The following is a 22,648-nucleotide window of genomic DNA, read 5'->3' as shown; positions in this document are numbered from 1 at the left end:
AATATCTAAAAAACTCGGCTTAGAGAGCATAGGGCACTTCCACTCATGGGCGTCTAATTTGGGAAAACTAAAAATCAGCAAGGCACAGGCACTCCAAAGTTTAGGGTTGCTCTGTTGACAAGAACCTCCACTTCATTCCACCTTAAATATCCCAGGAAAGAGAAAAATGGATAAAGAAGTTGTGGTCCTTAGGTACAATGGAATATCACTCAGCCATGAAATCAACGTCATAAGGCTAGTAGCAGCATGATGAGTGGATTCAGGTAGGACGGTTCTAAGTGAAATAAGTCACACAGAAAAACACACTAATCATAAGATATCACTTATAGAGGGAAAGTAAAAACCGCTACACTTGAACTGAATTACAAAACAGAACAGAGTCCCACATTTAGAAAACACACTATGGCTGCCTAACGGGAAAGGCGAGGTGGGGTGATGCATAAAACAAGGGTTTCAAATTAGCTCAGATACCGTTCCATAAACCCAATATGTAATAGACAAGACCTACTGCTTGCTCAGTGAACTGGACTCAACAACCCCTATTCACCGCCCAAGAATATATCTGACTAGTAAGAATCTTCAAACCTATGTATTGATATCTCTCCGTAAGTGAGTCAAGTGGGAGTAAAGCGGCATAAACACAGCAGTGAAAAGCAGCTAAACCCCATTAGGAAAATCAATTACTTTTAAAAACCCGTGAAACAAAGACAGTGAAAGAGAGAGAAATTCTTACAAAATTTGTTCAGGGGCTGTGATGCCACCTGGATTGACCATATCTAGACCCACAGCTGATTGAGACATAAGGGTGGACACTCTTGGGGCTGAGAGGTTTGGTGAGGTTGGGTGAGCAAACGCAGACCCTTTAAAGTAATACTGCGTGGTACCCGTCTGATGGGTCCCAAATCTCCAGGTTCAAGGGCATCTTCCTACATCGAAAACATGCATGAGAAACCCAGAAGATGGTACACCGTGTGATCGGGAAGGGTTTCTAAAACGCACCTCATTTCTCATCTCCTTGTGCTCGGGTTCGCCATTCCATCCGCTTTACTAGCAATCTCCCTCCTTGGAGAATCAACACGTTTAACCTCCTGTTCCGTACAGGGTGCAATTTGTCCTGAGGATGAACGGGAAGAGGGGGAACCAATGAGCGACTAGCTCTAGGTGTTGGGAAAGGCACAGGTCACTCTATTTTCCCATCAGGAAGAAGAATTAACCACAGGCTCAGCCTGCCGCCCGGAACCAGAATAGGGCCTGAAGCAATCCTACGCTTTTGCGGCCAGCTCCCAAAAAAGCGAGTTGAAAAATGGAGCTCAGGGGCACTGCAAATCACAAACCTGCAGAGTTAGAAATGATAACTCTCGCCCACAAAAATATTGAGGGAAGGCAACGAAGAGGATTTGAAAGCAAGGCAGAATTGCAGGAAACAGATTTCAGGAGGTAGATTCGAATCGCCTTTAAAGCACAGGAAAAGCGGCAAAACCTCGACAATGATGCCCTTGGCCAAAAAGGGCGTATGCGTTTTTTCCTGAATATATTCAGGAAAAAACGCATACGCCCTTTTTGGCCAACCAAGCAACCTGGAAAAGCAAATCAGCGCTACAAAGAAGTCTCGCTTCCCATCGGTCAAAAGGGCCATGCTGAATAAAGTGTCAATACGAGAAATGCAGGAGAGGCCATGGAGAAATGGGAGCCTTGCTACGCTGATGGGCGGGATGTAAATTGCCAACAGCCACTCTGGAGAAGTGTACGGTGTGTCCTGAAACATCTAAAAAACTCGGCTTAGAGAGCATAGGGCACTTCCACTCATGGGCGTCTAATTTGGGAAAACTAAAAATCAGCAAGGCACAGGCACTCCAAAGTTTAGGGTTGCTCTGTTGACAAGAACCTCCACTTCATTCCACCTTAAATACCCCAGGAAAGAGAAAAATGGATAAAGAAGTTGTGGTCCTTAGGTACAATGGAATATCACTCAGCCATGAAATCAACGTCATAAGGCTAGTAGCAGCATGATGAGTGGATTCAGGTACGACGGTTCTAAGTGAAATAAGTCACACAGAAAAAGACACTAATCAGAAGATATCACTTATAGAGGGAATGTAAAAACCGCTACACTTGAACTGAATTACAAAACAGAACAGAGTCACACATTTAGAAAACACACTATGGCTGCCTAACGGGAAAGGCGAGGTGGGGTGATGCATAAAACAAGGGTTTCAAATTAGCTCAGATACCGTTCCATAAACCCAATATGTAATAGACAAGACCTACTGCTTGCTCAGTGAACTGCACTCAACACCCCCTATTCACCACCCAAGAATAGATCTGATTAGTAAGAATCTTCAAACCTATGTATTGATATCTCTCCGTAAGTGAGTCAAGTGGGAGTAAAGCGGCATAAACACAGCAGTGAAAAGCAGCTAAACCCCATTAGGAAAATCAATTACTTTTAAAAACCCGTGAAACAAAGACAGTGAAGGAGAGAGAAATTCTTACAAAATTCGTTCAGGGGCTGTGATGCCACCTGGATTGACCATATCTAGACCCACAGCTGATTGAGACATAAGGGTGGACACTCTTGGGGCTGAGAGTTTTGGTGAGCTTGGGTGAGCAAACGCAGACCCTTTAAAGTAATACTGCGTGGTACCCGTCTGATGGGTCCCAAATCTCCAGGTTCAAGGGCATCTTCCTACATCGAAAACATGCATGAGAAACCCAGAAGATGGTACACTGTGTGATCGGGAAAGGTTTCTAAAACGCACCTCATTTCTCATCTCCTTGTGCTCGGGTTCGCCATTCCAGCCACTTTAATAGCAACCTCCCTCCTTGGAGAATCAGCACTTTAACCTCCTGTTCCGTACAGGTTTCAATTTGTCCTGAGGATGAACGGGAAGAGGGGGAACCAATGAGCGACTAGCTGTAGGTGGTGGGACAGGCACAGGTCACTCTATTTTCCCATCAGGAAGAAGAATTAACCACAGGCTCAGCCTGCCGCCCGGAACCAGAATAGGGCCTGAAGCAATCCTACGCTTTTGCGGCCAGCTCCCAAAAAAGCGAGTTGAAAAATGGAGCTCAGGGGCCCTGCAAATCACAAACCTGCAGAGTTATAAATGATAACTCTCGCCCACAAAAATATTGAGGGAAGGCAACGAAGAGGATTTGAAAGCAAGGCAGAATTGCAGGAAACAGATTTCAGGAGGTAGATTCGAATCGCCTTTAAAGCACAGGAAAAGCGGCAAAACCTCGACAATGATGCCCTTGGCCAAAAAGGGCGTATGCGTTTTTTCCTGAATATATTCAGGAAAAAACGCATACGCCCTTTTTGGCCAACCAAGCAACCTGGAAAGGCAAATCAGCGCTACAAAGAAGTCTCGCTTCCCATCGGTCAAAAGGGCCATGCTGAATAAAGTGTCAATACCAGAAATGCAGGAGAGGCCATGGAGAAATGGGAGCCTTGCTACGCTGATGGGTGGGATGTAAATTGCCAACAGCCACTCTGGAGAAGTGTATGGTGTGTCCTGAAACATCTAAAAAACTCGGCTTAGAGAGCATAGGGCACTTCCACTCATGGGCGTCTAATTTGGGAAAACTAAAAATCAGCAAGGCACAGGCACTCCAAAGTTTAGGGTTGCTCTGTTGACAAGAACCTCCACTTCATTCCACCTTAAATATCCCAGGAAAGAGAAAAATGGATAAAGAAGTTGTGGTCCTTAGGTACAATGGAATATCACTCAGCCATGAAATCAATGTCATAAGGCTAGTAGCAGCATGATGAGTGGATTCAGGTACGACGGTTCTAAGTGAAATAAGTCACACAGAAAAAGACACTAATCAGAAGATATCACTTATAGAGGGAATGTAAAAACCGCTACACTTGAACTGAATTACAAAACAGAACAGAGTCACACATTTAGAAAACACACTATGGCTGCCTAACGGGAAAGGCGAGGTGGGGTGATGCATAAAACAAGGGTTTCAAATTAGCTCAGATACCGTTCCATAAACCCAATATGTAATAGACAAGACCTACTCCTTGCTCAGTGAACTGGACTCAACACCCCCTATTCACCGCCCAAGAATAGATCTGACTAGTAAGAATCTTCAAACCTATGTATTGATATCTCTCCGTAAGTGAGTCAAGTGGGAGTAAAGCGGCATAAACACAGCAGTGAAAAGCAGCTAAACCCCATTAGGAAAATCAATTACTTTTAAAAACCCGTGAAACAAAGACAGTGAAAGAGAGAGAAATTCTTACAAAATTCGTTCAGGGGCTGTGATGCCACCTGGATTGACCATATCTAGACCCACAGCTGATTGAGACATAAGGGTGGACACTCTTGGGGCTGAGAGGTTTGGTGAGGTTGGGTGAGCAAACGCAGACCCTTTAAAGTAATACTGCGTGGTACCCGTCTGATGGGTCCCAAATCTCCAGGTTCAAGGGCATCTTCCTACATCGAAAACATGCATGAGAAACCCAGAAGATGGTACACCGTGTGATCGGGAAAGGTTTCTAAAACGCACCTCATTTCTCATCTCCTTGTGCTCGGGTTCGCCATTCCATCCGCTTTACTAGCAATCTCCCTCCTTGGAGAATCAACACGTTTAACCTCCTGTTCCGTACAGGTTTCAATTTGTCCTGAGGATGAACGGGAAGAGGGGGAACCAATGAGCGACTAGATCTAGGTGTTGGGAAAGGCACAGGTCACTCTATTTTCCCATCAGGAAGAAGAATTAACCACAGGCTCAGCCTGCCGCCCGGAACCAGAATAGGGCCTGAAGCAATCCTACGCTTTTGCGGCCAGCTCCCAAAAAAGCGAGTTGAAAAATGGAGCTCAGGGGCACTGCAAATCACAAACCTGCAGAGTTATAAATGATAACTCTCGCCCACAAAAATATTGAGGGAAGGCAACGAAGAGGATTTGAAAGCAAGGCAGAATTGCAGGAAACAGATTTCAGGAGGTAGATTCGAATCGCCTTTAAAGCACAGGAAAAGCGGCAAAACCTCGACAATGATGCCCTTGGCCAAAAAGGGCGTACGCGTTTTTTCCTGAATATATTCAGGAAAAAACGCATACGCCCTTTTTGGCCAACCAAGCAACCTGGAAAGGCAAATCAGCGCTACAAAGAAGTCTCGCTTCCCATCGGTCAAAAGGGCCATGCTGAATAAAGTGTCAATACCAGAAATGCAGGAGAGGCCATGGAGAAATGGGAGCCTTGCTACGCTGATGGGCGGGATGTAAATTGCCAACAGCCACTCTGGAGAAGTGTACGGTGTGTCCTGAAACATCTAAAAAACTCGGCTTAGAGAGCATAGGGCACTTCCACTCATGGGCGTCTAATTTGGGAAAACTAAAAATCAGCAAGGCACATGCACTCCAAAGTTTAGGGTTGCTCTGTTGACAAGAACCTCCACTTCATTCCACCTTAAATATCCCAGGAAAGAGAAAAATGGATAAAGAAGTTGTGGTCCTTAGGTACAATGGAATATCACTCAGCCATGAAATCAACGTCATAAGGCTAGTAGCAGCATGATGAGTGGATTCAGGTACGACGGTTCTAAGTGAAATAAGTCACACAGAAAAAGACACTAATCAGAAGATATCACTTATAGAGGGAATGTGAAAACCGCTACACTTGAACTGAATTACAAAACAGAACAGAGTCACACATTTAGAAAACACACTATGGCTACCTAACGGGAAAGGTGAGGTGGGGTGATGCCTAAAACAAGGGTTTCAAATTAGCTCAGATACCGTTCCATAAACCCAATATGTAATAGACAAGACCTACTCCTTGCTCAGTGAACTGGACTCAACACCCCCTATTCACCGCCCAAGAATAGATCTGACTAGTAAGAATCTTCAAACCTATGTATTGATATCTCTCCGTAAGTGAGTCAAGTGGGAGTAAAGCGGCATAAACACAGCAGTGAAAAGCAGCTAAACCCCATTAGGAAAATCAATTACTTTTAAAAACCCGTGAAACAAAGACAGTGAAAGAGAGAAAAATTCTTACAAAATTCGTTCAGGGGCTGTGATGCCACCTGGATTGACCATATCTAGACCCACAGCTGATTGAGACATAAGGGTGGACACTCTTGGGGCTGAGAGGTTTGGTGAGGTTGGGTGAGCAAACGCAGACCCTTTAAAGTAATACTGTGTGGTACCCATCCCATGGGTCCCAAATCTCCAGGTTCAAGGGCATCTTCCTACATCGAAAACATGCATGAGAAACCCAGAAGATGGTACACCGTGTGATCGGGAAAGGTTTCTAAAACGCACCTCATTTCTCATCTCCTTGTGCTCGGGTTCGCCATTCCAGCCACTTTAATAGCAATCTCCCTCCTTGGAGAAACAGCACTTTAACCTCCTGTTCCGTACAGGTTTCAATTTGTCCTGAGGATGAACGGGAAGAGGGGGAACCAATGAGCGACTAGCTCTAGGTGGTGGGACAGGCACAGGTCACTCTATTTTCCCATCAGGAAGAAGAATTAACCACCGGCTCAGTCTGCCGCCCGGAACCAGAATAGGTCCTGAAGCAATCCTACGCTTTTGCGGCCAGCTCCCAAAAAAGCGAGTTGAAAAATGGAGCTCAGGGGCCCTGCAAATCACAAACCTGCAGAGTTATAAATGATAACTCTCGCCCACAAAAATATTGAGGGAAGGCAACGAAGAGGATTTGAAAGCAAGGCAGAATTGCAGGAAACAGATTTCAGGAGGTAGATTCGAATCGCCTTTAAAGCACAGGAAAAGCGGCAAAACCTCGACAATGATGCCCTTGGCCAAAAAGGGCGTATGCGTTTTTTCCTGAATATATTCAGGAAAAAACGCATACGCCCTTTTTGGCCAACCAAGCAACCTGGAAAGGCAAATCAGCGCTACAAAGAAGTCTCGCTTCCCATCGGTCAAAAGGGCCATGCTGAATAAAGTGTCAATACCAGAAATGCAGGAGAGGCCATGGAGAAATGGGAGCCTTGCTACGCTGATGGGTGGGATGTAAATTGCCAACAGCCACTCTGGAGAAGTGTATGGTGTGTCCTGAAACATCTAAAAAACTCGGCTTAGAGAGCATAGGGCACTTCCACTCATGGGCGTCTAATTTGGGAAAACTAAAAATCAGCAAGGCACAGGCACTCCAAAGTTTAGGGTTGCTCTGTTGACAAGAACCTCCACTTCATTCCACCTTAAATATCCCAGGAAAGAGAAAAATGGATAAAGAAGTTGTGGTCCTTAGGTACAATGGAATATCACTCAGCCATGAAATCAACGTCATAAGGCTAGTAGCAGCATGATGAGTGGATTCAGGTACGACGGTTCTAAGTGAAATAAGTCACACAGAAAAAGACACTAATCAGAAGATATCACTTATAGAGGGAATGTAAAAACCGCTACACTTGAACTGAATTACAAAACAGAACAGAGTCACACATTTAGAAAACACACTATGGCTGCCTAACGGGAAAGGCGAGGTGGGGTGATGCATAAAACAAGGGTTTCAAATTAGCTCAGATACCGTTCCATAAACCCAATATGTAATAGACAAGACCTACTCCTTGCTCAGTGAACTGGACTCAACACCCCCTATTCACCGCCCAAGAATAGATCTGACTAGTAAGAATCTTCAAACCTATGTATTGATATCTCTCTGTAAGTGAGTCAAGTGGGAGTAAAGCGGCATAAACACAGCAGTGAAAAGCAGCTAAACCCCATTAGGAAAATCAATTACTTTTAAAAACCCGTGAAACAAAGACAGTGAAAGAGAGAGAAATTCTTACAAAATTCGTTCAGGGGCTGTGATGCCACCTGGATTGACCATATCTAGACCCACAGCTGATTGAGACATAAGGGTGGACACTCTTGGGGCTGAGAGGTTTGGTGAGGTTGGGTGAGCAAACGCAGACCCTTTAAAGTAATACTGCGTGGTACCCGTCTGATGGGTCCCAAATCTCCAGGTTCAAGGGCATCTTCCTACATCGAAAACATGCATGAGAAACCCAGAAGATGGTACACCGTGTGATCGGGAAAGGTTTCTAAAACGCACCTCATTTCTCATCTCCTTGTGCTCGGGTTCGCAATTCCATCCGCTTTACTAGCAATCTCCCTCCTTGGAGAATCAACACGTTTAACCTCCTGTTCCGTACAGGTTTCAATTTGTCCTGAGGATGAACGGGAAGAGGGGGAACCAATGAGCGACTAGCTCTAGGTGTTGGGAAAGGCACAGGTCACTCTATTTTCCCATCAGGAAGAAGAATTAACCACAGGATCAGCCTGCCGCCCGGAACCAGAATAGGTCCTGAAGCAATCCTACGCTTTTGCGGCCAGCTCCCAAAAAAGCGAGTTGAAAAATGGAGCTCAGGGGCACTGCAAATCACAAACCTGCAGAGTTATAAATGATAACTCTCGCCCACAAAAATATTGAGGGAAGGCAACGAAGAGGATTTGAAAGCAAGGCAGAATTGCAGGAAACAGATTTCAGGAGGTAGATTCGAATCGCCTTTAAAGCACAGGAAAAGCGGCAAAACCTCGACAATGATGCCCTTGGCCAAAAAGGGCGTACGCGTTTTTTCCTGAATATATTCAGGAAAAAACGCATACGCCCTTTTTGGCCAACCAAGCAACCTGGAAAGGCAAATCAGCGCTACAAAGAAGTCTCGCTTCCCATCGGTCAAAAGGGCCATGCTGAATAAAGTGTCAATACCAGAAATGCAGGAGAGGCCATGGAGAAATGGGAGCCTTGCTACGCTGATGGGCGGGATGTAAATTGCCAACAGCCACTCTGGAGAAGTGTACGGTGTGTCCTGAAACATCTAAAAAACTCGGCTTAGAGAGCATAGGGCACTTCCACTCATGGGCGTCTAATTTGGGAAAACTAAAAATCAGCAAGGCACATGCACTCCAAAGTTTAGGGTTGCTCTGTTGACAAGAACCTCCACTTCATTCCACCTTAAATATCCCAGGAAAGAGAAAAATGGATAAAGAAGTTGTGGTCCTTAGGTACAATGGAATATCACTCAGCCATGAAATCAACGTCATAAGGCTAGTAGCAGCATGATGAGTGGATTCAGGTACGACGGTTCTAAGTGAAATAAGTCACACAGAAAAAGACACTAATCAGAAGATATCACTTATAGAGGGAATGTGAAAACCGCTACACTTGAACTGAATTACAAAACAGAACAGAGTCACACATTTAGAAAACACACTATGGCTGCCTAACGGGAAAGGTGAGGTGGGGTGATGCCTAAAACAAGGGTTTCAAATTAGCTCAGATACCGTTCCATAAACCCAATATGTAATAGACAAGACCTACTCCTTGCTCAGTGAACTGGACTCAACACCCCCTATTCACCGCCCAAGAATAGATCTGACTAGTAAGAATCTTCAAACCTATGTATTGATATCTCTCCGTAAGTGAGTCAAGTGGGAGTAAAGCGGCATAAACACAGCAGTGAAAAGCAGCTAAACCCCATTAGGAAAATCAATTACTTTTAAAAACCCGTGAAACAAAGACAGTGAAAGAGAGAAAAATTCTTACAAAATCCTTCAGGGGCTGTGATGCCACCTGGATTGACCATATCTAGACCCACAGCTGATTGAGACATAAGGGTGGACACTCTTGGGGCTGAGAGGTTTGGTGAGGTTGGGTGAGCAAACGCAGACCCTTTAAAGTAATACTGTGTGGTACCCATCCCATGGGTCCCAAATCTCCAGGTTCAAGGGCATCTTCCTACATCGAAAACATGCATGAGAAACCCAGAAGATGGTACACCGTGTGATCGGGAAAGGTTTCTAAAACGCACCTCATTTCTCATCTCCTTGTGCTCGGGTTCGCCATTCCAGCCACTTTAATAGCAATCTCCCTCCTTGGAGAAACAGCACTTTAACCTCCTGTTCCGTACAGGTTTCAATTTGTCCTGAGGATGAACGGGAAGAGGGGGAACCAATGAGCGACTAGCTCTAGGTGGTGGGACAGGCACAGGTCACTCTATTTTCCCATCAGGAAGAAGAATTAACCACCGGCTCAGCCTGCCGCCCGGAACCAGAATAGGTCCTGAAGCAATCCTACGCTTTTGCGGCCAGCTCCCAAAAAAGCGAGTTGAAAAATGGAGCTCAGGGGCCCTGCAAATCACAAACCTGCAGAGTTATAAATGATAACTCTCGCCCACAAAAATATTGAGGGAAGGCAACGAAGAGGATTTGAAAGCAAGGCAGAATTGCAGGAAACAGATTTCAGGAGGTAGATTCGAATCGCCTTTAAAGCACAGGAAAAGCGGCAAAACCTCGACAATGATGCCCTTGGCCAAAAAGGGCGTATGCGTTTTTTCCTGAATATATTCAGGAAAAAACGCATACGCCCTTTTTGGCCAACCAAGCAACCTGGAAAGGCAAATCAGCGCTACAAAGAAGTCTCGCTTCCCATCGGTCAAAAGGGCCATGCTGAATAAAGTGTCAATACCAGAAATGCAGGAGAGGCCATGGAGAAATGGGAGCCTTGCTACGCTGATGGGTGGGATGTAAATTGCCAACAGCCACTCTGGAGAAGTGTATGGTGTGTCCTGAAACATCTAAAAAACTCGGCTTAGAGAGCATAGGGCACTTCCACTCATGGGCGTCTAATTTGGGAAAACTAAAAATCAGCAAGGCACAGGCACTCCAAAGTTTAGGGTTGCTCTGTTGACAAGAACCTCCACTTCATTCCACCTTAAATATCCCAGGAAAGAGAAAAATGGATAAAGAAGTTGTGGTCCTTAGGTACAATGGAATATCACTCAGCCATGAAATCAACGTCATAAGGCTAGTAGCAGCATGATGAGTGGATTCAGGTACGACGGTTCTAAGTGAAATAAGTCACACAGAAAAAGACACTAATCAGAAGATATCACTTATAGAGGGAATGTAAAAACCGCTACACTTGAACTGAATTACAAAACAGAACAGAGTCACACATTTAGAAAACACACTATGGCTGCCTAACGGGAAAGGCGAGGTGGGGTGATGCATAAAACAAGGGTTTCAAATTAGCTCAGATACCGTTCCATAAACCCAATATGTAATAGACAAGACCTACTCCTTGCTCAGTGAACTGGACTCAACACCCCCTATTCACCGCCCAAGAATAGATCTGACTAGTAAGAATCTTCAAACCTATGTATTGATATCTCTCCGTAAGTGAGTCAAGTGGGAGTAAAGCGGCATAAACACAGCAGTGAAAAGCAGCTAAACCCCATTAGGAAAATCAATTACTTTTAAAAACCCGTGAAACAAAGACAGTGAAAGAGAGAGAAATTCTTACAAAATTCGTTCAGGGGCTGTGATGCCACCTGGATTGACCATATCTAGACCCACAGCTGATTGAGACATAAGGGTGGACACTCTTGGGGCTGAGAGGTTTGGTGAGGTTGGGTGAGCAAACGCAGACCCTTTAAAGTAATACTGCGTGGTACCCGTCTGATGGGTCCCAAATCTCCAGGTTCAAGGGCATCTTCCTACATCGAAAACATGCATGAGAAACCCAGAAGATGGTACACTGTGTGATCGGGAAAGGTTTCTAAAACGCACCTCATTTCTCATCTCCTTGTGCTCGGGTTCGCCATTCCAGCCACTTTAATAGCAACCTCCCTCCTTGGAGAATCAGCACTTTAACCTCCTGTTCCGTACAGGTTTCAATTTGTCCTGAGGATGAACGGGAAGAGGGGGAACCAATGAGCGACTAGCTCTAGGTGGTGGGACAGGCACAGGTCACTCTATTTTCCCATCAGGAAGAAGAATTAACCACAGGCTCAGCCTGCCGCCCGGAACCAGAATAGGGCCTGAAGCAATCCTACGCTTTTGCGGCCAGCTCCCAAAAAAGCGAGTTGAAAAATGGAGCTCAGGGGCCCTGCAAATCACAAACCTGCAGAGTTAGAAATGATAACTCTCGCCCACAAAAATATTGAGGGAAGGCAACGAAGAGGATTTGAAAGCAAGGCAGAATTGCAGGAAACAGATTTCAGGAGGTAGATTCGAATCGCCTTTAAAGCACAGGAAAAGCGGCAAAACCTCGACAATGATGCCCTTGGCCAAAAAGGGCGTATGCGTTTTTTCCGGAATATATTCAGGAAAAAACGCATACGCCCTTTTTGGCCAACCAAGCAACCTGGAAAGGCAAATCAGCGCTACAAAGAAGTCTCGCTTCCCATCGGTCAAAAGGGCCATGCTGAATAAAGTGTCAATACCAGAAATGCAGGAGAGGCCATGGAGAAATGGGAGCCTTGCTACGCTGATGGGTGGGATGTAAATTGCCAACAGCCACTCTGGAGAAGTGTATGGTGTGTCCTGAAACATCTAAAAAACTCGGCTTAGAGAGCATAGGGCACTTCCACTCATGGGCGTCTAATTTGGGAAAACTAAAAATCAGCAAGGCACAGGCACTCCAAAGTTTAGGGTTGCTCTGTTGACAAGAACCTCCACTTCATTCCACCTTAAATATCCCAGGAAAGAGAAAAATGGATAAAGAAGTTGTGGTCCTTAGGTACAATGGAATATCACTCAGCCATGAAATCAACGTCATAAGGCTAGTAGCAGCATGATGAGTGGATTCAGGTACGACGGTTCTAAGTGAAATAAGTCACACAGAAAAAGACACTAATCAGAAGATATCACTTATAGAGGGAATGTAAAAACCGCTACACTTGAACTGAATTACAAAACAGAACAGAGTCACACATTTAGAAAACACACTATGGCTGCCTAACGGGAAAGGCGAGGTGGGGTGATGCATAAAACAAGGGTTTCAAATTAGCTCAGATACCGTTCCATAAACCCAATATGTAATAGACAAGACCTACTCCTTGCTCAGTGAACTGGACTCAACACCCCCTATTCACCGCCCAAGAATAGATCTGACTAGTAAGAATCTTCAAACCTATGTATTGATATCTCTCCGTAAGTGAGTCAAGTGGGAGTAAAGCGGCATAAACACAGCAGTGAAAAGCAGCTAAACCCCATTAGGAAAATCAATTACTTTTAAAAACCCGTGAAACAAAGACAGTGAAAGAGAGAGAAATTCTTACAAAATTCGTTCAGGGGCTGTGATGCCACCTGGATTGACCATATCTAGACCCACAGCTGATTGAGACATAAGGGTGGACACTCTTGGGGCTGAGAGGTTTGGTGAGGTTGGGTGAGCAAACGCAGACCCTTTAAAGTAATACTGCGTGGTACCCGTCTGATGGGTCCCAAATCTCCAGGTTCAAGGGCATCTTCCTACATCGAAAACATGCATGAGAAACCCAGAAGATGGTACACCGTGTGATCGGGAAAGGTTTCTAAAACGCACCTCATTTCTCATCTCCTTGTGCTCGGGTTCGCCATTCCATCCGCTTTACTAGCAATCTCCCTCCTTGGAGAATCAACACGTTTAACCTCCTGTTCCGTACAGGTTTCAATTTGTCCTGAGGATGAACGGGAAGAGGGGGAACCAATGAGCGACTAGCTCTAGGTGTTGGGAAAGGCACAGGTCACTCTATTTTCCCATCAGGAAGAAGAATTAACCACAGGCTCAGCCTGCCGCCCGGAACCAGAATAGGTCCTGAAGCAATCCTACGCTTTTGCGGCCAGCTCCCAAAAAAGCGAGTTGAAAAATGGAGCTCAGGGGCACTGCAAATCACAAACCTGCAGAGTTATAAATGATAACTCTCGCCCACAAAAATATTGAGGGAAGGCAACGAAGAGGATTTGAAAGCAAGGCAGAATTGCAGGAAACAGATTTCAGGAGGTAGATTCGAATCGCCTTTAAAGCACAGGAAAAGCGGCAAAACCTCGACAATGATGCCCTTGGCCAAAAAGGGCGTATGCGTTTTTTCCTGAATATATTCAGGAAAAAACGCATACGCCCTTTTTGGCCAACCAAGCAACCTGGAAAGGCAAATCAGCGCTACAAAGAAGTCTCGCTTCCCATCGGTCAAAAGGGCCATGCTGAATAAAGTGTCAATACCAGAAATGCAGGAGAGGCCATGGAGAAATGGGAGCCTTGCTACGCTGATGGGCGGGATGTAAATTGCCAACAGCCACTCTGGAGAAGTGTACGGTGTGTCCTGAAACATCTAAAAAACTCGGCTTAGAGAGCATAGGGCACTTCCACTCATGGGCGTCTAATTTGGGAAAACTAAAAATCAGCAAGGCACAGGCACTCCAAAGTTTAGGGTTGCTCTGTTGACAAGAACCTCCACTTCATTCCACCTTAAATACCCCAGGAAAGAGAAAAATGGATAAAGAAGTTGTGGTCCTTAGGTACAATGGAATATCACTCAGCCATGAAATCAACGTCATAAGGCTAGTAGCAGCATGATGAGTGGATTCAGGTACGACGGTTCTAAGTGAAATAAGTCACACAGAAAAAGACACTAATCAGAAGATATCACTTATAGAGGGAATGTAAAAACCGCTACACTTGAACTGAATTACAAAACAGAACAGAGTCACACATTTAGAAAACACACTATGGCTGCCTAACGGGAAAGGCGAGGTGGGGTGATGCATAAAACAAGGGTTTCAAATTAGCTCAGATACCGTTCCATAAACCCAATATGTAATAGACAAGACCTACTGCTTGCTCAGTGAACTGCACTCAACACCCCCTATTCACCGCCCAAGAATAGATCTGATTAGTAAGAATCTTCAAACCTATGTATTGATATCTCTCCGTAAGTGAGTCAAGTGGGAGTAAAGCGGCATAAACACAGCAGTGAAAAGCAGCTAAACCCCATTAGGAAAATCAATTACTTTTAAAAACCCGTGAAACAAAGACAGTGAAAGAGAGAGAAATTCTTACAAAATTCGTTCAGGGGCTGTGATGCCACCTGGATTGACCATATCTAGACCCACAGCTGATTGAGACATAAGGGTGGACACTCTTGGGGCTGAGAATTTTGGTGAGCTTGGGTGAGCAAACGCAGACCCTTTAAAGTAATACTGCGTGGTACCCGTCTGATGGGTCCCAAATCTCCAGGTTCAAGGGCATCTTCCTACATCGAAAACATGCATGAGAAACCCAGAAGATGGTACACTGTGTGATCGGGAAAGGTTTCTAAAACGCACCTCATTTCTCATCTCCTTGTGCTCGGGTTCGCCATTCCAGCCACTTTAATAGCAACCTCCCTCCTTGGAGAATCAGCACTTTAACCTCCTGTTCCGTACAGGTTTCAATTTGTCCTGAGGATGAACGGGAAGAGGGGGAACCAATGAGCGACTAGCTCTAGGTGGTGGGACAGGCACAGGTCACTCTATTTTCCCATCAGGAAGAAGAATTAACCACAGGCTCAGCCTGCCGCCCGGAACCAGAATAGGGCCTGAAGCAATCCTACGCTTTTGCGGCCAGCTCCCAAAAAAGCGAGTTGAAAAATGGAGCTCAGGGGCCCTGCAAATCACAAACCTGCAGAGTTAGAAATGATAACTCTCGCCCACAAAAATATTGAGGGAAGGCAACGAAGAGGATTTGAAAGCAAGGCAGAATTGCAGGAAACAGATTTCAGGAGGTAGATTCGAATCGCCTTTAAAGCACAGGAAAAGCGGCAAAACCTCGACAATGATGCCCTTGGCCAAAAAGGGCGTATGCGTTTTTTCCGGAATATATTCAGGAAAAAACGCATACGCCCTTTTTGGCCAACCAAGCAACCTGGAAAGGCAAATCAGCGCTACAAAGAAGTCTCGCTTCCCATCGGTCAAAAGGGCCATGCTGAATAAAGTGTCAATACCAGAAATGCAGGAGAGGCCATGGAGAAATGGGAGCCTTGCTACGCTGATGGGCGGGATGTAAATTGCCAACAGCCACTCTGGAGAAGTGTATGGTGTGTCCTGAAACATCTAAAAAACTCGGCTTAGAGAGCATAGGGCACTTCCACTCATGGGCGTCTAATTTGGGAAAACTAAAAATCAGCAAGGCACAGGCACTCCAAAGTTTAGGGTTGCTCTGTTGACAAGAACCTCCACTTCATTCCACCTTAAATACCCCAGGAAAGAGAAAAATGGATAAAGAAGTTGTGGTCCTTAGGTACAATGGAATATCACTCAGCCATGAAATCAACGTCATAAGGCTAGTAGCAGCATGATGAGTGGATTCAGGTACGACGGTTCTAAGTGAAATAAGTCACACAGAAAAAGACACTAATCAGAAGATATCACTTATAGAGGGAATGTAAAAACCGCTACACTTGAACTGAATTACAAAACAGAACAGAGTCACACATTTAGAAAACACACTATGGCTGCCTAACGGGAAAGGCGAGGTGGGGTGATGCATAAAACAAGGGTTTCAAATTAGCTCAGATACCGTTCCATAAACCCAATATGTAATAGACAAGACCTACTGCTTGCTCAGTGAACTGCACTCAACACCCCCTATTCACCGCCCAAGAATAGATCTGATTAGTAAGAATCTTCAAACCTATGTATTGATATCTCTCCGTAAGTGAGTCAAGTGGGAGTAAAGCGGCATAAACACAGCAGTGAAAAGCAGCTAAACCCCATTAGGAAAATCAATTACTTTTAAAAACCCGTGAAACAAAGACAGTGAAAGAGAGAGAAATTCTTACAAAATTCGTTCAGGGGCTGTGATGCCACCTGGATTGACCATATCTAGACCCACAGCTGATTGAGACATAAGGGTGGACACTCTTGGGGCTGAGAGTTTTGGTGAGCTTGGGTGAGCAAACGCAGACCCTTTAAAGTAATACTGCGTGGTACCCGTCTGATGGGTCCCAAATCTCCAGGTTCAAGGGCATCTTCCTACATCGAAAACATGCATGAGAAACCCAGAAGATGGTACACTGTGTGATCGGGAAAGGTTTCTAAAACGCACCTCATTTCTCATCTCCTTGTGCTCGGGTTCGCCATTCCAGCCACTTTAATAGCAACCTCCCTCCTTGGAGAATCAGCACTTTAACCTCCTGTTCCGTACAGGTTTCAATTTGTCCTGAGGATGAACGGGAAGAGGGGGAACCAATGAGCGACTAGCTCTAGGTGGTGGGACAGGCACAGGTCACTCTATTTTCCCATCAGGAAGAAGAATTAACCACAGGCTCAGCCTGCCGCCCGGAACCAGAATAGGGCCTGAAGCAATCCTACGCTTTTGCGGCCAGCTCCCAAAAAAGCGAGTTGAAAAATGGAGCTCAGGGGCCCTGCAAATCACAAACCTGCAGAGTTAGAAATGATAACTCTCGCCCACAAAAATATTGAGGGAAGGCAACGAAGAGGATTTGAAAGCAAGGCAGAATTGCAGGAAACAGATTTCAGGAGGTAGATTCGAATCGCCTTTAAAGCACAGGAAAAGCGGCAAAACCTCGACAATGATGCCCTTGGCCAAAAAGGGCGTATGCGTTTTTTCCGGAATATATTCAGGAAAAAACGCATACGCCCTTTTTGGCCAACCAAGCAACCTGGAAAGGCAAATCAGCGCTACAAAGAAGTCTCGCTTCCCATCGGTCAAAAGGGCCATGCTGAATAAAGTGTCAATACCAGAAATGCAGGAGAGGCCATGGAGAAATGGGAGCCTTGCTACGCTGATGGGTGGGATGTAAATTGCCAACAGCCACTCTGGAGAAGTGTATGGTGTGTCCTGAAACATCTAAAAAACTCGGCTTAGAGAGCATAGGGCACTTCCACTCATGGGCGTCTAATTTGGGAAAACTAAAAATCAGCAAGGCACAGGCACTCCAAAGTTTAGGGTTGCTCTGTTGACAAGAACCTCCACTTCATTCCACCTTAAATATCCCAGGAAAGAGAAAAATGGATAAAGAAGTTGTGGTCCTTAGGTACAATGGAATATCACTCAGCCATGAAATCAACGTCATAAGGCTAGTAGCAGCATGATGAGTGGATTCAGGTACGACGGTTCTAAGTGAAATAAGTCACACAGAAAAAGACACTAATCAGAAGATATCACTTATAGAGGGAATGTAAAAACCGCTACACTTGAACTGAATTACAAAACAGAACAGAGTCACACATTTAGAAAACACACTATGGCTGCCTAACGGGAAAGGCGAGGTGGGGTGATGCATAAAACAAGGGTTTCAAATTAGCTCAGATACCGTTCCATAAACCCAATATGTAATAGACAAGACCTACTCCTTGCTCAGTGAACTGGACTCAACACCCCCTATTCACCGCCCAAGAATAGATCTGACTAGTAAGAATCTTCAAACCTATGTATTGATATCTCTCCGTAAGTGAGTCAAGTGGGAGTAAAGCGGCATAAACACAGCAGTGAAAAGCAGCTAAACCCCATTAGGAAAATCAATTACTTTTAAAAACCCGTGAAACAAAGACAGTGAAAGAGAGAGAAATTCTTACAAAATTCGTTCAGGGGCTGTGATGCCACCTGGATTGACCATATCTAGACCCACAGCTGATTGAGACATAAGGGTGGACACTCTTGGGGCTGAGAGGTTTGGTGAGGTTGGGTGAGCAAACGCAGACCCTTTAAAGTAATACTGCGTGGTACCCGTCTGATGGGTCCCAAATCTCCAGGTTCAAGGGCATCTTCCTACATCGAAAACATGCATGAGAAACCCAGAAGATGGTACACCGTGTGATCGGGAAAGGTTTCTAAAACGCACCTCATTTCTCATCTCCTTGTGCTCGGGTTCGCCATTCCATCCGCTTTACTAGCAATCTCCCTCCTTGGAGAATCAACACGTTTAACCTCCTGTTCCGTACAGGTTTCAATTTGTCCTGAGGATGAACGGGAAGAGGGGGAACCAATGAGCGACTAGCTCTAGGTGTTGGGAAAGGCACAGGTCACTCTATTTTCCCATCAGGAAGAAGAATTAACCACAGGCTCAGCCTGCCGCCCGGAACCAGAATAGGTCCTGAAGCAATCCTACGCTTTTGCGGCCAGCTCCCAAAAAAGCGAGTTGAAAAATGGAGCTCAGGGGCACTGCAAATCACAAACCTGCAGAGTTATAAATGATAACTCTCGCCCACAAAAATATTGAGGGAAGGCAACGAAGAGGATTTGAAAGCAAGGCAGAATTGCAGGAAACAGATTTCAGGAGGTAGATTCGAATCGCCTTTAAAGCACAGGAAAAGCGGCAAAACCTCGACAATGATGCCCTTGGCCAAAAAGGGCGTATGCGTTTTTTCCTGAATATATTCAGGAAAAAACGCATACGCCCTTTTTGGCCAACCAAGCAACCTGGAAAGGCAAATCAGCGCTACAAAGAAGTCTCGCTTCCCATCGGTCAAAAGGGCCATGCTGAATAAAGTGTCAATACCAGAAATGCAGGAGAGGCCATGGAGAAATGGGAGCCTTGCTACGCTGATGGGCGGGATGTAAATTGCCAACAGCCACTCTGGAGAAGTGTACGGTGTGTCCTGAAACATCTAAAAAACTCGGCTTAGAGAGCATAGGGCACTTCCACTCATGGGCGTCTAATTTGGGAAAACTAAAAATCAGCAAGGCACAGGCACTCCAAAGTTTAGGGTTGCTCTGTTGACAAGAACCTCCACTTCATTCCACCTTAAATACCCCAGGAAAGAGAAAAATGGATAAAGAAGTTGTGGTCCTTAGGTACAATGGAATATCACTCAGCCATGAAATCAACGTCATAAGGCTAGTAGCAGCATGATGAGTGGATTCAGGTACGACGGTTCTAAGTGAAATAAGTCACACAGAAAAAGACACTAATCAGAAGATATCACTTATAGAGGGAATGTAAAAACCGCTACACTTGAACTGAATTACAAAACAGAACAGAGTCACACATTTAGAAAACACACTATGGCTGCCTAACGGGAAAGGTGAGGTGGGGTGATGCATAAAACAAGGGTTTCAAATTAGCTCAGATACCGTTCCATAAACCCAATATGTAATAGACAAGACCTACTGCTTGCTCAGTGAACTGCACTCAACACCCCCTATTCACCGCCCAAGAATAGATCTGATTAGTAAGAATCTTCAAACCTATGTATTGATATCTCTCCGTAAGTGAGTCAAGTGGGAGTAAAGCGGCATAAACACAGCAGTGAAAAGCAGCTAAACCCCATTAGGAAAATCAATTACTTTTAAAAACCCGTGAAACAAAGACAGTGAAAGAGAGAGAAATTCTTACAAAATTCGTTCAGGGGCTGTGATGCCACCTGGAATGACCATATCTAGACCCACAGCTGATTGAGACATAAGGGTGGACACTCTTGGGGCTGAGAGTTTTGGTGAGCTTGGGTGAGCAAACGCAGACCCTTTAAAGTAATACTGCGTGGTACCCGTCTGATGGGTCCCAAATCTCCAGGTTCAAGGGCATCTTCCTACATCGAAAACATGCATGAGAAACCCAGAAGATGGTACACTGTGTGATCGGGAAAGGTTTCTAAAACGCACCTCATTTCTCATCTCCTTGTGCTCGGGTTCGCCATTCCAGCCACTTTAATAGCAACCTCCCTCCTTGGAGAATCAGCACTTTAACCTCCTGTTCCGTACAGGTTTCAATTTGTCCTGAGGATGAACGGGAAGAGGGGGAACCAATGAGCGACTAGCTCTAGGTGGTGGGACAGGCACAGGTCACTCTATTTTCCCATCAGGAAGAAGAATTAACCACAGGCTCAGCCTGCCGCCCGGAACCAGAATAGGGCCTGAAGCAATCCTACGCTTTTGCGGCCAGCTCCCAAAAAAGCGAGTTGAAAAATGGAGCTCAGGGGCCCTGCAAATCACAAACCTGCAGAGTTAGAAATGATAACTCTCGCCCACAAAAATATTGAGGGAAGGCAACGAAGAGGATTTGAAAGCAAGGCAGAATTGCAGGAAACAGATTTCAGGAGGTAGATTCGAATCGCCTTTAAAGCACAGGAAAAGCGGCAAAACCTCGACAATGATGCCCTTGGCCAAAAAGGGCGTATGCGTTTTTTCCTGAATATATTCAGGAAAAAACGCATACGCCCTTTTTGGCCAACCAAGCAACCTGGAAAGGCAAATCAGCGCTACAAAGAAGTCTCCCTTCCCATCGGTCAAAAGGGCCATGCTGAATAAAGTGTCAATACCAGAAATGCAGGAGAGGCCATGGAGAAATGGGAGCCTTGCTACGCTGATGGGTGGGATGTAAATTGCCAACAGCCACTCTGGAGAAGTGTATGGTGTGTCCTGAAACATGTAAAAAACTCGGCTTAGAGAGCATAGGGCACTTCCACTCATGGGCGTCTAATTTGGGAAAACTAAAAATCAGCAAGGCACAGGCACTCCAAAGTTTAGGGTTGCTCTGTTGACAAGAACCTCCACTTCATTCCACCTTAAATATCCCAGGAAAGAGAAAAATGGATAAAGAAGTTGTGGTCCTTAGGTACAATGGAATATCACTCAGCCATGAAATCAACGTCATAAGGCTAGTAGCAGCATGATGAGTGGATTCAGGTACGACGGTTCTAAGTGAAATAAGTCACACAGAAAAAGACACTAATCAGAAGATATCACTTATAGAGGGAATGTAAAAACCGCTACACTTGAACTGAATTACAAAACAGAACAGAGTCACACATTTAGAAAACACACTATGGCTGCCTAACGGGAAAGGCGAGGTGGGGTGATGCATAAAACAAGGGTTTCAAATTAGCTCAGATACCGTTCCATAAACCCAATATGTAATAGACAAGACCTACTCCTTGCTCAGTGAACTGGACTCAACACCCCCTATTCACCGCCCAAGAATAGATCTGACTAGTAAGAATCTTCAAACCTATGTATTGATATCTCTCCGTAAGTGAGTCAAGTGGGAGTAAAGCGGCATAAACACAGCAGTGAAAAGCAGCTAAACCCCATTAGGAAAATCAATTACTTTTAAAAACCCGTGAAACAAAGACAGTGAAAGAGAGAGAAATTCTTACAAAATTCGTTCAGGGGCTGTGATGCCACCTGGATTGACCATATCTAGACCCACAGCTGATTGAGACATAAGGGTGGACACTCTTGGGGCTGAGAGGTTTGGTGAGGTTGGGTGAGCAAACGCAGACCCTTTAAAGTAATACTGCGTGGTACCCGTCTGATGGGTCCCAAATCTCCAGGTTCAAGGGCATCTTCCTACATCGAAAACATGCATGAGAAACCCAGAATATGGTACACCGTGTGATCGGGAAAGGTTTCTAAAACGCACCTCATTTCTCATCTCCTTGTGCTCGGGTTCGCCATTCCATCCGCTTTACTAGCAATCTCCCTCCTTGGAGAATCAACACGTTTAACCTCCTGTTCCGTACAGGTTTCAATTTGTCCTGAGGATGAACGGGAAGAGGGGGAACCAATGAGCGACTAGCTCTAGGTGTTGGGAAAGGCACAGGTCACTCTATTTTCCCATCAGGAAGAAGAATTAACCACAGGCTCAGCCTGCCGCCCGGAACCAGAATAGGTCCTGAAGCAATCCTACGCTTTTGCGGCCAGCTCCCAAAAAAGCGAGTTGAAAAATGGAGCTCAGGGGCACTGCAAATCACAAACCTGCAGAGTTATAAATGATAACTCTCGCCCACAAAAATATTGAGGGAAGGCAACGAAGAGGATTTGAAAGCAAGGCAGAATTGCAGGAAACAGATTTCAGGAGGTAGATTCGAATCGCCTTTAAAGCACAGGAAAAGCGGCAAAACCTCGACAATGATGCCCTTGGCCAAAAAGGGCGTACGCGTTTTTTCCTGAATATATT

The sequence above is a fragment of the Eschrichtius robustus genome, chromosome 5 (assembly GCF_028021215.1).
Source record: "Eschrichtius robustus isolate mEscRob2 chromosome 5, mEscRob2.pri, whole genome shotgun sequence".
NCBI classification, from domain to species: domain Eukaryota; kingdom Metazoa; phylum Chordata; class Mammalia; order Artiodactyla; family Eschrichtiidae; genus Eschrichtius; species Eschrichtius robustus.
This window is presented reverse-complemented; position numbering follows the sequence as displayed.